This window comes from Perognathus longimembris, chromosome 1, assembly GCF_023159225.1.
Source record: "Perognathus longimembris pacificus isolate PPM17 chromosome 1, ASM2315922v1, whole genome shotgun sequence".
NCBI lineage: Eukaryota > Metazoa > Chordata > Mammalia > Rodentia > Heteromyidae > Perognathus > Perognathus longimembris.
In genome coordinates, this window is record NC_063161.1 from 44,927,114 (window position 1) to 44,941,038 (window position 13,925).

Genomic DNA, 13,925 nt, shown 5'->3' on the forward strand with positions numbered 1-13,925 from the left:
GCGGCGCTGTGGCTCAAGTGGCAGAGTGCTAGCCTTGAGCGGGAAGAAGCCAGGGACAGTGCTCAGGCCCTGAGTCCAAGGCCCAGGACTGGCAAAAAAAAAAAAAAAAAGGATAGCCAGGCATAAGTGGCTGACACCTGTAATCCTTGCTACTCAGAAGGCTGAGATCTGAAGATCACTGTCTGAAGCCAGCCTAGTCAGAAAAGTCTGTGGGACTCTTATCTCCAACAAAATACTCAGAAAGCTGGAAGTGGTGTTGTGTCTCAAGTGATAAGAGTGCTAACCTTGAGCATGAAGAGCTCAGAAAGTGCACCCAGGCCCAGAGTTCAAGACTCAGGGCTAGCAAAAAAAAAAGATTAAAAGCATATAAAGATTATTTTAGAAATTAAATTAGAATTTAATAAGGAGAAATAACCAAACTCCCAAAACTGATTTTTTTCAAAGTTGAAAATTAAGCAACATATATCTAAATAATTGGAGTTTGTGTGTGTGTGTGTGTGTGAGCGCGCGCGAGCGCTTGGGCTCAAACTCAGGGCCTGAGCTCCATCCCTTAGGCTTTCTGCTCAAGGCTGGTGCCCTACCACTTAAGCCACACCTCCACTTTGGTGGCATTTTGGTGGTTAATTGGAAACAAGAGTCTCACAGACTTTACAATCCTCAGATATCAGCTTCTTGAGTAGCCACCAAGTGAGCTACCAGTGCCTGGCTTAGGACTCCACTCTTATGAATGGATTATTCCATTCATATGACTGATGGATGAATGAATGGGTGGATGGGTGGATGGAATGGGTTATACTGAGAGTAGGTCTGCTGTTAAAAGTTTCTTGCCATGTGATATTCTGCACTAGCTTGGGACTCTTGAGAAAGACATCACCGGATAGCTTTTGACCTAAGTTGTTTTGGTTTGTTTTTGAGACAGAGGTATCCTTATATATCCCAAGGCTAGTTTCAAATTTGTAATCCTCCTCTTTCAGGTTCTCTTTTTTTTTTTGGCCAGTCCTGGGCCTTGGACTCAGGGCCTGAGCACTGTCCCTGGCTTCTTCCAGTTCAAGGCTAGCACTCTGCCACCTGAGCCACAGTGCCCCTTCTGGCCGTTTTCCATATATGTGGTGCTGGGGAATCGAACCGAGAGCTTCATGTGTAGGAGGCAAGCACTCTTGCCACTAGGCCATATTCCCAGCCCCTGTTTCAGGTTCCCAAGGGCTGGGATTACACCCATACACCCATACACCATCATGCTCAGCTTCTAGAAGTTCCTGAATATGTATAGACTGTCTTCTCTCAACAATCAGTGAAATGGATTTTTGCTGTTGTTTTGTTTTTTAAGCTGAAGAAGAAATAAACAGCATTTACTGCCTTGGTATATCATAGTGATCTTGTTGTTGTTGTTCCTTCACACATTTACGTGGTTTTGTCGCCCTCATTCCTCCCAACCTGGCTATACTGTACATCCTTGAATGGTTAGCCCACATGGTTAGCCCACAGCAATAACGGCTAATTTCCATATTTCTGACACCATTCATTCAGAGTCAAGGTTCTGGTCCACAAACATGCCCCAACAGGAAGTTCAATGCTTGAGGAAGGATTTGTAATAAACCAGGCCTCCCAGGATGGCTGTCTCCAACAAGATAACAATGGAAAGCAGCAGCATGTTGGTTGTCACTTTTCTGGACAATGAACGAGGTTTTCGACTTTTGCTCAAATGTTCATTTGTATTTACCGATCTGTCCTTGGTTCGTTCCAACTGCTCTAGTTGCTCCCCCAGCTCTTCTGTGATTACAGAGCCAATCTGATCAGTCTCCGTGGCAATCCAATGAGAACGCCCAGTAGTTCGGGTGGCCTGATCAGGCTCTCAGTGCCTTGCAGAACCAATGCCCTTTGAGATTGTAGCATGTGTGGCATATTTTATGTCTCCTTGGGCCCCAGGTGTGCTGTCAAAGGTGTCGCCCTCACCTCTCGAAGGAGTTTGGCACTATCCTTCCGGAAGTTTAGACATTGTGGGGTTACGCAAAGACAGGGGCGCACACCACGGTTCCTCCTCCATTTCTACCAGCGTTTCGTCCGCTTCCTGTTGCTTTTCATCCCAATCTCTTGGATCCCGGCCGTCGCCAGTAGCAGCTCGGGCACTGCTCGTGTGTCTTCGTGCAGCCTCGGGAAGCGCTCCGAGAAGGCGGCGCAGGTGGCCTTGTTGCGCCGGGGCCGCACCGGGGCCGCGCCGGGGCAGCGCTGGGGCAGCGCTGGGGCCCACTCCTAGCCTAGAGGTCAGCCGCCCAGTCCAGGTTGCCGCGCCCAGAAAAGTGTTTTTGACCTTCATTCAGAACAAGTTCCAAACCCCAAACAGAACTCTGATCCTGGGGACACCTCCCCAGAAAGGTGTCATGCTGTAGTAGCTGCTTCCAGGAGCACAGTCTCCATTGCCTGGCCACACCGTACTGGCCTTCATGCACACACTGCAATTTGCTTTGTAGATTCTGGATAGAAGCTACCGCTGATATTTGCCATCAAGTGCCAAAATTTAGGGGCCATCTTTCATCCATTCATTCACCTGAGGGTTGGGTGGGTTGAAGGGAGGCACTTGCTGTGAATCCACACCAACGGAAGCCCCGCCTCTCACCCTACAGGAATTTCTAGTTCCCAGGAAGACAGGCCCAAATGAGCACTGAGAATGAAGTGTGGTAAGCTCTCGGGCAAGTGCAGAACAGGCTGTTACCGGACAGGGGTGGGTGGTTAGTCTAGACTTGGAGGAATCAAAGACTTCTTGAAAGCAGCCATGACTAAAGCAACGCTGAGGGAGGAGTTAAGAGTTCAATGGGCCACTAGCTGTTTTACACTGTGCATTCTTCACAAATGGCCAGTGTTCAGCAGATTTACCTCAACCCCTTACTACCTCACCTTATGGCATCTCCTCTATCTGTGTCCACACCTCCCCTACCCATGTTATTTGCTATATGGTATTCCAGGAAGATTACTGTTTTTTTTTTTTTTTGGTCAGTTGTGAGGCTTGAACTCAGGGCCTGAGGGCTGTCTCTGAGCCTCTTTGTGCTCAAGACTAGAGCTCTACCACTTGAGCCACAGCACCACCTCCAGTTTTTGAGTGGTTAATTGGAAATGAGAGTCACTTGGGACTTTCCTGTCCAGGCTGGCTTTGAACCATGATCCTCAGATGTCAGCCTCCTGAGTAGCTAGGATTATAGGCGTGAGCCTCCAGGACCATGCTTAGACTAGCTTATTTTTGTAATCAATTCAGCCACATAGATTTAGAAGGGTGAGTCTCAGTAATAATAATAACAATAATCACTGACTTGATGATAAAGAAATAGTATCCTAAAGTTCCTAGCAGCTTCCGAGTATGGTCTGTAAAACCGGTCAGCTGAGTTTCTCTAGAGGATAACCCAGAATTTCTAATCCTGGGTCACCATTGAGGGTATAAGCACTTAATCATGTTGTATTTTTAACTCTTCAGGCTCTGTCACTTCTTCTCATTGTTATTATTACCAGCAAGCAATCATGAGAGAAGCACAAGCTAGCCTCTAGGTCCTTCCTCCTGTAGTATAAAGAGAATAAGGCCTGGTGCTGGTGGCGCATCCCTGTGATCCTAGCTACTCAGGAGGCTGAGATCTGAGGATCACAGTTCAAAACCAGAATGGGCAGGAAAATCTATCAGACTTTTATCTCCAATTAACCACCAGAAACTAGAAGTGGCACTGTGGCTCAAAGTGGCAGAGCACTAGCCTTGACAAAAGAGCTCAGAGACAGTGCCCGGGGCCTGAGTTTAAGCCCCATAACTCACCAGAAAAAGAACAGAGAGGGGAAGAGAGAATGAGAATCAGGAGCCAGAGGCCTGTGGCTGCTTGTTACTCTGGAGGCTTAGATCTGAGAATGGAGGTTTAAAGCTAGCTTGGGCAGGAAAAGTCTGTGGTTCAAGTGGTAGAGAGGCAGCCTTGAGTGAAAAAGCTAAGGAACAGTGTCCAGGCCCCAAGTTAAAGCCCCAGTACTAGCACACGCATGCACATGCGCACGCACACACACACACACACACAAAGTATAAAATAAAATAATAAAGAGAATTTGGTTTTCTTCAAAGCTAAGAGGAAACGATTCTCAATTGTGGGGTATGTAAAAAGTGAGCTGAGATTCTCACTACAATGAGCTGAGGTTCTACCTAATGCCACATGGAGATTTAGAAACAGAGATGGGGTGGGGTGGGGGAAATCTTACACCTGCCACAGGCTCAAATGTACTCTGCCTTCTCTTTGAGTTCTTTTTCCTCCATACCATGTATCTATGACTAGTAAAGCTATACTTAACATCTGTTATTGACAGAGATGGATCAGATCTGTCTCTAGAACAGACACACAGCAAGAGATAGTTATTGGCTTTTTCTATTTCTCTTGCTTCTCTACCAAAGTATGTTCTATTCCTCTCTTACTAACTAGATTTCCCTGAACAAACCCTTGCTTCTCAGTGAGTCTAGGTAAACCCTGCCTGCTCCTGGGTCCCACTCCAGGTGTCTGATGCTAGTGGTACCCAACATACTTGGTGACCACATCCTTTTCTAACAAGTCCCACAACAAAGTGCATGTGATCTGTGGATAGGTGGTATGTGTGTAGAGTGGGTTTCATTTCATTTGGTGAAATGTGAATGTAAATGATGAGCTATTCCTATCTGGTACAGGTATGCTTATGGGAGTGCTTACCAGGGATCCCTCTCAATTGTGGATGGTGTCTTTTACTATAAAGTAAATGGCAGGAGGGAGGCTTTCCTATTGCCTTAATTTGGAAAGCCACTACTCTCTAGACTACGCACTTGTATACATGTATTAAATACATTATTATGGGCTGGGAATATGGCCTGGTGGCAAGAGTGCTTGCCTTGTATACATGAAGCCCTGGGTTCGATTCCCCAGCACCACATATATAGAAAACGGCCAGAAGTGGCGCTGTGGCTCAAGTGGCAGAGTGCTAACCTTGAGCAAAAAGAAGCCAGGGACAGTGCTCAGGCCCTGAGTCCAAGGCCCAGGACTGGCCAAAAATAAATAAATAAATAAGTAAATACATTATTACTTGTAAATTTATGCACAATATTTTCTCTATTTTGTATAAGAGGAACAGGCTCAGAGAAGCAATGCAATTTGGTCCAAATCACAAAGCCAGTGGCTCTGATCTGAGCCAGCTTGCCTCAAGCAACTCTGGCGGCACTGTATGCTGTCTCCATGAGCAGATACTCGGTGGCGGGGAGCAGGTGGAGGGGCACCCTAACCTTTCAGTCTATGGGACTGGCCCTTCCATGTGGGGACAGAAAGTCAAATAGCAGCTATGCAATGTCATGAAAGCGCATGTCATTTCCCAAATATCACAGGGGAACACGAGGACAGTGATGATGTTTTGTCTCCTCACATTGCGGTGAGGTCAAGTGAAATGAAGTCGTGTGTGTGTGTGTGTGTGTGTGTGTTCTGGTACTGGTGCTTGAACTCAAGGCCTCATGATCTTGCTTGACTTTTTCACTCAAGGCTTGTACTCTACCACTTGAGCCCTATCTCCACTTCTGGCTTTTTGGTGGTTAATTAGGGATAAGAGTTTCACAGACTTTTCTCCTTGAGAAAGCCTTGAACCTTGATAACCTTGATTCTCAAATCTCAGCCTCCTGAATAGCTAGGATTATAGACATGAGTCATCAGTGCCCAGTCCAGGCAGGATGATCTTCCAGACTCTGCCCTCTCAGTACTAGGGGCTTGAATTCAGGGCCTGGGTGCTGTCCCTGAACTCTTTTGCTCATGGCTAGTGCTGTCATGTACCAGATACACAGGTGGGCCTCGAACCCACGACAATAGTCACCAGCACTCAGTCAGCTGGGCTAGGAGTCTTTATTTAGCTGTGCACAGCGTCTGCTTGCCACCACTGGGATGGTAACAAACTGCACTGGGGCTCAATAGGGCTGGGCTTTTAAAGGCAATCATCACATGTACCACACGCAGGTTGTCATGGCTAAGAATCACGTTTACCACACATAGGTGGTCATGGGGTAAGAATCACATTTACCACACACAGGTGATCTGGCAAGTTAGGCAAAGCAAGACAGCAAACATACAGAAGCAGAATTGCTGTTAGTGATTATAATTCCAGTAAACGCCAGTAAACAAAGCAATCAAAGCAATACGATTCCAGTAAACTCCGGTAAACAAAGCAATTCGATTCCAGTAAGCTCCGGTAAGCAAAGCAATACAATTCTTGGTTCTAGATGTGACTGGGCTTAACCTTAAATCTTTCTCTTTCTAGAACTTCCCCTAAACTGAGTGGTCGGCTTTTGGCTCCTGTTATTCGGCTTATGTCTAAGTCTGCTGTTTCTAGGGACTCAAAAAAAAGGGGGTTTTCCCCTACACCTTTCACTTGGTTTCCACAGAGCCACAACGCATTTGGTTTCCACAGAGCCACAACATCTTCCGGTTTTTTGGTGGTTAATTAGAGCTAAGAGTCTCACTGGGACTTTCCTGCCTTGGCTGTTTTTGAACTGGTATCCTCAGATCTCAGTCAGAATTCTGAGTAGCGGGGCTGGAAATGTGGCCTAGTGGCAAGAGTGCTTGCCTCGTATATATGAGGCCCTGGGTTCGATTCCCCAGCACCACATATATAGAAAACGGCCAGAAGTGGCGCTGTGGCTCAAGTGGCAGAGTGCTAGCCTTGAGCAAAAAGGAAGCCAGGGATAGTGCTCAGGCCCTGAGTCCAAGCCCCAGGACTGGCCCAAAAAAAAGAAAGAAAAGAAAAAGAAAAAGAATTCTGAGTAGCTAGGATTATAGATGTGAGCCACTACTCCAGCCCTTCTCTTTTCTTTAAGTATCATCTACTCCAGAAGTACTCCAGAGCCCCTCCCAGGTGAGGTAGCTGACCTCTCACCTCCCACAGCCTGCATGCTGATCATCTGACTGCTGTCAGCCCCATCTTCTGCACCCTTATTGCTGGAGAGAGGGGTGTTGTTTTTCATTGTGCTAATGGCACAATGCTCTGCTCACAGCAAGCGCTCAGTCATGTCTGTGGGATGAATGAATGTCACAGACTAACTTGCTTCCAGAAGAAAGAGGGCATTAATCAACATATCTTCCCATACACAGATCTAGTTTTTTTGTTTGTTTGTTTTTGTGTTTTTTTTGGGTTTTTTTTTTGCCAGTCCTGGGCCTTGGACTCAGGGCCTGAGCACTGTCCCTGGCTTCTTTTTGCTCAAGGCTAGCACTCTGCCACTTGAGCCACAGCGCCACTTCTGGCCGTTTTCTGTATATGTGGTACTGGGGAATCGAACCTAGGGCTTCATGTATTCGAGGCAGGCACTCTTGCCACTAGGCCATATCCCCAGCCCACAGATCTAGTTTATGTTGTTCCTGAGCAGACAGATTAAAGGTAGGACTTGATTCTCATTTTAGTAAACTTCATTGGTAAAAATAAAACCTAGAATCTCCTCTGCTTTATCCATGTTAGCCTTTACTTTATAACTAATGAACAAAGATTAGAGTGAAAATTAAATGGTAGCATGCCTGCCTAACAAGCTTGAGGCCTTGAGTTCATATGTGTGTATGTATATACACATATTACACAAGTAACACAAATAATAATGAACTTAATTCTCCCACTAAGAGGGAAGCACTATTTATACTTTTGTGACAATAATACAAAATTTTCCTTTTTTCTGTCAAATGTGAGGCTTGAACTCAGAGCCTGGACACTGTGCTTCAGTGTTTTCACTCAAGGCTAGAGCTCTACCACTTTTAGCCACAGCGCCACTTCCGGTGGAGATAAGAGTCTCCACTGGAATGTGGCTTAGTGGTAGAGGGCTTACCTAGCATGCATAAAGCCCTGGGTTCAATTCCTCAGCACCACATATATAGAAAAAGCCAGAAGTGGAGCTATGGCTCAAGTGGTAGACTGCTAGCCTTGAGCGAAAAGAAGCTAGGGACAGTGCTCAGGCTCTGAGTTCAAGCCCCAGGACTGGCAAAAAGCAAAACAAAAATGGGTTGGAGCTGGGCGCTGGTGGCTCATACATATAATCCTAGCTTCTCAGGAGGCAGAGAAAGCCAGCTCAGACAGAAAACTCTATGAGATTCCTATCTCCAATTAATCACAGAAAAAGCAAGAAGTAGTTCTGTAGCTCAAGTGGTAGAGTGCTAGCTTTGAGCAAAAGGAGCTTAGGGGACAGCACGTAGGCCCGTAGTTTAAGGCATAGGACTGGCAAAAAAAAAAAAAAAAAAAAGGAAGGGGGAGGGGGAGATTGGACACAGGGGCTTATTCCTGTAATCCTAGATACTCAGGAGGCTGAAATCTTAGGTCAGAGACTCAAAGCCACCCTAGGCACATAAATCCAAGAAATGTTTATCTCTAGTTAACCAGCAAACAAGCAAGAAACTGGAAGGAGAGGATTGGCTCAAGTGGTAGTGTCAACCTTGAGGGGAAAAAGCTAAGCAAGTGTGCAAAAAAAATGGGTTATAGTGTTCATATGATTTTGTTCTTCATGTATATTTAAATATATTTTATGTATTTTATATCATGTTTAGAACATCTTGTTTTTATTGTATGAAAGTACTGCATTTTGTGTATTTTGGCTGGCTGGATTGTTTCCAATTTTTAGCAATTATCCACACAGCACTGTGAGGATACTTATAAATTAGGATACATTTATGAAAATTAAAATACTAATATAGCATATATGGCTTATTTTATGATTTTAAAACTTTTCTTTTTTCTTTTTTTTGCCAGTCCTGGGCCTTGAACTCAGGGCCTAAGCACTGTCCCTGGCTTCTTTTTGCTCAAGGCTAGCACTCTGCCACTTGAGCCACAGCGCCACCTCTGGCCATTTTCTATATATGTGGTGCTGGGGAATCGAACCCAGGGTTTCATGTATATGAGTCAAGCACTCTTGCCACTAGGCCATATTCCCAGCCCCAAACTTTTCTTTTTTGTGCAAGTCCTAAGGCTTGAAGTCTGGGCCTGGATGCTGTTCCCTGAGCTTTTTTGCTCAAGGCTAGCATGCTTGGTGCCACAGTTCTACTGGCTCTTTTCTTAGTGGTTAGTTGGAGATAAAAGTCTTATGGCCTGGGCTGGCTTTAAACCTCAGATCTCAGCTTCTGGAGTAGCTAAGATTACAGGTATGAACCACCAGTGCCTGGTTTAAACCTTTTTTTTTTAAGCTCTTGGGCCTCTAATGACAGGAAAAAAAGAGGTCTTTTTTCTGTCCATTACAAAGGTTCCTGGCCAATACTCCTATTAGATTAACGAGAGAAAAACCATACATTTATTTGATCATAGCCTTACATGGTGGTAATTTTCCATGGGGAGCCTAAAGCCCCACAGCCTCTGGGGGACTATGTGTTTGTTTGCTTAAGTCTAGTGAAGGAGAACAGTCATGTTGAACTTGGCACATGCAATTGGAGCAGAAGAAGGGTCTGAAGCAGTGCAGACAGATTGAGGGGACACCCAGCCAGGTCTGTCCAGATTCTTCAGGCTTCAAGACTTTTATCTCAAGCCAGGAGAGCTGGACATGAGTATTTGTATGATAGGAAACCTATTATACCCAGATCACAGCTCAGGTACACCTTGGCAGGAAGTGAAACCTTATATCAAAATTAACCACAGGAAAACGAGGCTGGAAGTATGGCTCAACTGTAGAGCACCCGCCTACCAAACACCAGTCTCTAACTTCAAGCCCTAGTATAACAAACACACACACACACACACACACACACACACACACACACACACACATACACACACACAATCAAGAAACAAAAATCAAGGTAGGTGATGGGAGGCTCAGGCCAGAGAGAGGATCATTGTCTGAGGCTGGCCCCAAGCAAATCTGAAAAATAGACTAAAGTAAAAAGGGCTGGAGATATGACTCAAAGATAAAGCATTGCAGATAAAACCTGCATGCACAGATGTTGGGGATTTAGTTTGGCCTTAATGGGGGATGGGCGACAAGAGCCAGACGCTGCCCTTCCCTCCCCAGCCCTGGGGCAGTGTGGGAGGGAGCCCCTCCCACCTTCCGGCCTCAACTGGAAAAGAAGCCCCCCGCCCCTGGGGGGCGAACATGTGCGTGCCACCATGATAGGGATTGTCCAGCCCACAAAGGAAGTTTCATGACATCACCTGATGGGCAGCCCAGCTTAGCCAATGGCCCAAGTCCCTCCTTTCCCGCCATTACCGCTATATAAACCCCCCTCCCAATTAAATCCTTTGAGACTCATTCAACCATCCAACCGTCTCCCTGTTATCTTTGTTCTGCGGCTCCTGACACATTATGGGGGGCCGAGGAAGGGATTTCGGCATCCCACTTCAGCTTAGAGCAGTCCAGTAAGGACACGCCTTACTCCTTCTGCCGGTATAAGGGGTAGGGCGGAGTTTCTTTCATAATTGAGGTTCAGGCATTCCCCCGGGTGATAGGGGAGGAAAGGGGTCCTCAGAGGCCCCGACACACAGAGCCTTGAGTTCAAACTCTAGTGAAAAAAAAGAAGAAGGAGGAGGGAGAGAGAGAGACAGAGACAGAGAGACAGAGACAGAGAGAGAGAGACAGAGACAGACAGAGAGAGAGAGGTGTGTGCTGGGTTGGGTTTTTGGTTTTGGGGGGTTTTTTGCTTGTTTTTGTTTGGCTTTGGGAATTTTTTTGTTTTGTTTTGTTTTGTTTTTTTGCCAGTCCTGGGGCTTGAACTTGGGGACTGAGCACTGTCCCTGGCTTCTTTTTGCTCAAGGCTAGCACTCTGCCACTTGAGCCACAGCGCCACTTCTGGCCTTTTTTATATATGTGGTGCTGAGGAATCAAGCCCAGGGCTTCATGTATATGAGGCAAGTACTCTTGCCACTAGGTCACATTCCCAGCCCTTGGGAGTTTTTTTGGCAACAGTTTCTCCCTACATAACTCAGGCTGATCTAGAACTTACTATACAGCGTAGGTTGGTCATGAGTATCCAGCCTCTGCCTGGGCCTCATAAATGCTGGGACTATAGGCTTCAGTGACCACACCCAGTGCACATTCGAGTTTTAAAAATCCTCTCTAGGCCAGGAAGCCAGGCCAAGGGATTGCCATCAGACTGTGCCTGTAAAACTGTCGCTCCTGTAAAACTGGATCACTTCTTGGTCTTCTCAAGTGCCCCAAATATCTTGGGGTTCTAGGTCTTTTTATTTATTTATTTTTGTTTTATTTATTTATTTATTTATTTTTTGTACTGGGGATTGAACCCAGGACATTGCACTTGCTAGGCAAGTGCTTTGCTACTGAGCTACATCCCAGCCCCCTATCTTGAGGTTCTTAGGCCTACCGGGAAGTGACTGGAATCCTGCAAGAGCACCACCTTTCACAGATAGCAGCACAGTGTCCCCAAGGATGAAGCAGGGGGCTCACCTCTTAAATGCAATATAGTCAGATCTGAAAACAGGACATCCAATTAAAGTTTGGAGATGTAACCAGTGCTTCCAACTGTTTTGTTACAAAGAGGACAGACTCTTGAGCAAAAAACCATCTTGCTGCAACAATAAGAACTTTTAGGGCTGGGAATGTGGCTTAGCAGTAGAGTGCTTACCTAGCATGCATGAAGCCCTGGGTTCGATTCCTCAGCACCACATAAACAAAAAAATCCAGAAGTGGCGCTGTGGCTCAAAGTAGTTGAGTGCTAGCCTTGAGCAAAAAGATGCCAGGGGGTCTGGGGATATGGCCTAGTGGCAAGAGTACTTGCCTCGTATACATGAGGCCTTGGGTTCAATTCCCCAGCACCACATATACAGAAAATGGCCAGAAGTGGCGCTGTGGCTCAAGTAGCAGAGTGCTAACCTTGAGCAAAAAGAAGCCAGGGACAGTGCTCAGGCCCTGAGTCCAAGGCCCAGGACTGGCCAAAAAAAAAAAAAATGTACGTTTAGAACTTTGGAGAAACTGAAGTAAAGGAAAGGGGAGAGTCTCATGGACTTTAGCCCAGACTAGCTTTGAACTCCAATTCTCAGCTCTCAGCTGAGGCACCAGGCTTTTCCTTTCTATTTTTATTTTATCTTATTTTTCAGGGCAAAGGTACTCCCTAGGTGACACAGAACCAAAATCAGTAAGTGTGTCTCAGCTAAGACTACATGGAGCTGCACAGGGACACAGCCACACCTGCTGAGGAAACAGAAGGAGGACCAAGTCCCTGAAGTTTTGCCAGCCCCGGACTCTTGTGAAAACCAGGACAAAGCAAACCAACCACTTGCTATTACAAAGTCATTCTTGTTTTCTTTAGAATTTCTTTAATCAGTGGGGAGGTTAAATTTCATGCTTTCTGATTTTTTTTCTCTTTTGTACAGTAAATATTCCAATTGTGCATGTTTTCCTTTTTATTTATTTGTTTGTTTATTGCCAATCCTGGGACTGGAACTCTGGGCTTGGGTGCTGTCCCAGACCTCCTTTTGCTCAAGGATAGTACTCTACCACTTAAGCCACAGTGCCATTTCTGGCTTCTTATGTGATTAATTAGAGATAAGAGTTTCAAGGACTTCCTTGCTCACATTGGCTTTGAATCGTGATCCTCAGATCTCAGCCTCTAAGTAGCTAGGATTTTAGGTGTGATCCACCAGTGCCCAGCTGCTCCATAGTTTTGAGTATTGTTTTCAATTTTTTTCCAGAGATTTAATAAAAGATTAATTTTCCTTGCAGAAAAGTTAGCTATCATTACAAAATTGCCACCTTGCTAACCAAACTACTACCATGCACTGATTTCTTCCAATGAAACTTCTTGCCATAAAGCTGGTAACTCTCTACTTACCATAGACTCTGGGAAGTCTCTCAGGACACTAAATCTCTCCTCTTACCTGGGACCATTTTCAGAAGAAAAAGCTGGTTTCAACAAAACATTTAATATTATTTATTTATTTATTCACTCATTCATTTATTGCTTGCCAGTCCAGGGGCTTGAACTCAGGGCCTGAGCACTGTTCCTGGCTTCTTTTTGCTCAAGGCTAGCACTCTACCTCTTGAGCCACAGCACCACTTCTGGCTTTTTCTCTTTAGGTAGTGCTGAGGAATTTAACCTAGGGCTTCATGCATGCTAGGCAAGCACTCTTCCGCTAAACTACATTCACAATTTACACTTTACTTTTAACTCTGGGTCAAGGTGCTGTCTCTGAGCTTTTTCACTCAAGGCTAGTGTTCTACCACTTGCACCACAGCGCCACTTGCAGCTTTTTGGTGGTTAATTGGAGATGAGAATCTCAGGAGCTTTGCTGCCTCTGCTAGCTTAGAACCATGATCCTTGAATCTCAGCTTTCTGAGTAGCTAGGATTACAGGCATGAGCCACGGACACCCAACTAAACTCTCTTATTTTGTTCCTTCTCGTGCACTAACTCTGGAGTGAAGGCGAAACGTGTTGTTACTTTATAAAACTAAGATCTATACACTCACCCCCTTGTATGAGTGACAAGTATGAAACATCGAAACAGCAAAAAAAGATGGCTTTGAAATGCTGCCTCTGACAGGAAGTGAATTGAATGTTGCTATATGATTGTACTGCTTATCATATGCAAAATATAAGATTAATAAAGGCCTGGAACTAATAAGCAAGGATTCAAAGGGGGAAAGATTCATCTAGACAGAAGCCTTGGCCCAGACCAAATTGAGTGTTTTAGGATTCTGTTTAGTTTTGGCAAATTCCCTGCCCAGTCGCTATTTTCCTTAATGCAGCAGGTCCCTAGTGATCTATTCTCTCTGAGACCCAAATATACTTTTCTATGTGTTTTGTGTTGCCAAACCTGGACTCTGCAAACCATATTTCCCCCATTGCTAGTACTCCTCAGAATCTTCTAATATGGGCTTCAAAGGAAGACTAGTAGGCTGAAAGAGGTGAGGGATTTCTGTTCCTGTCAGTGTCACCCAAGCAACCATTCTTTTGAGTGTGTGCGTTTGCCAGTACCAGGGCTTGAATGCAGGGAC

General features: G+C 45.4%; 1 pseudogene; it reads right to left on the reverse strand.

The window, feature by feature from the left end:
- Window positions 1-1,567: 1,567 nt before the first annotated feature.
- LOC125354373 lies at window positions 1,568-2,086 on the reverse strand (annotated as a pseudogene).
- Between the last annotated feature and the right edge of the window lie 11,839 nt (window positions 2,087-13,925).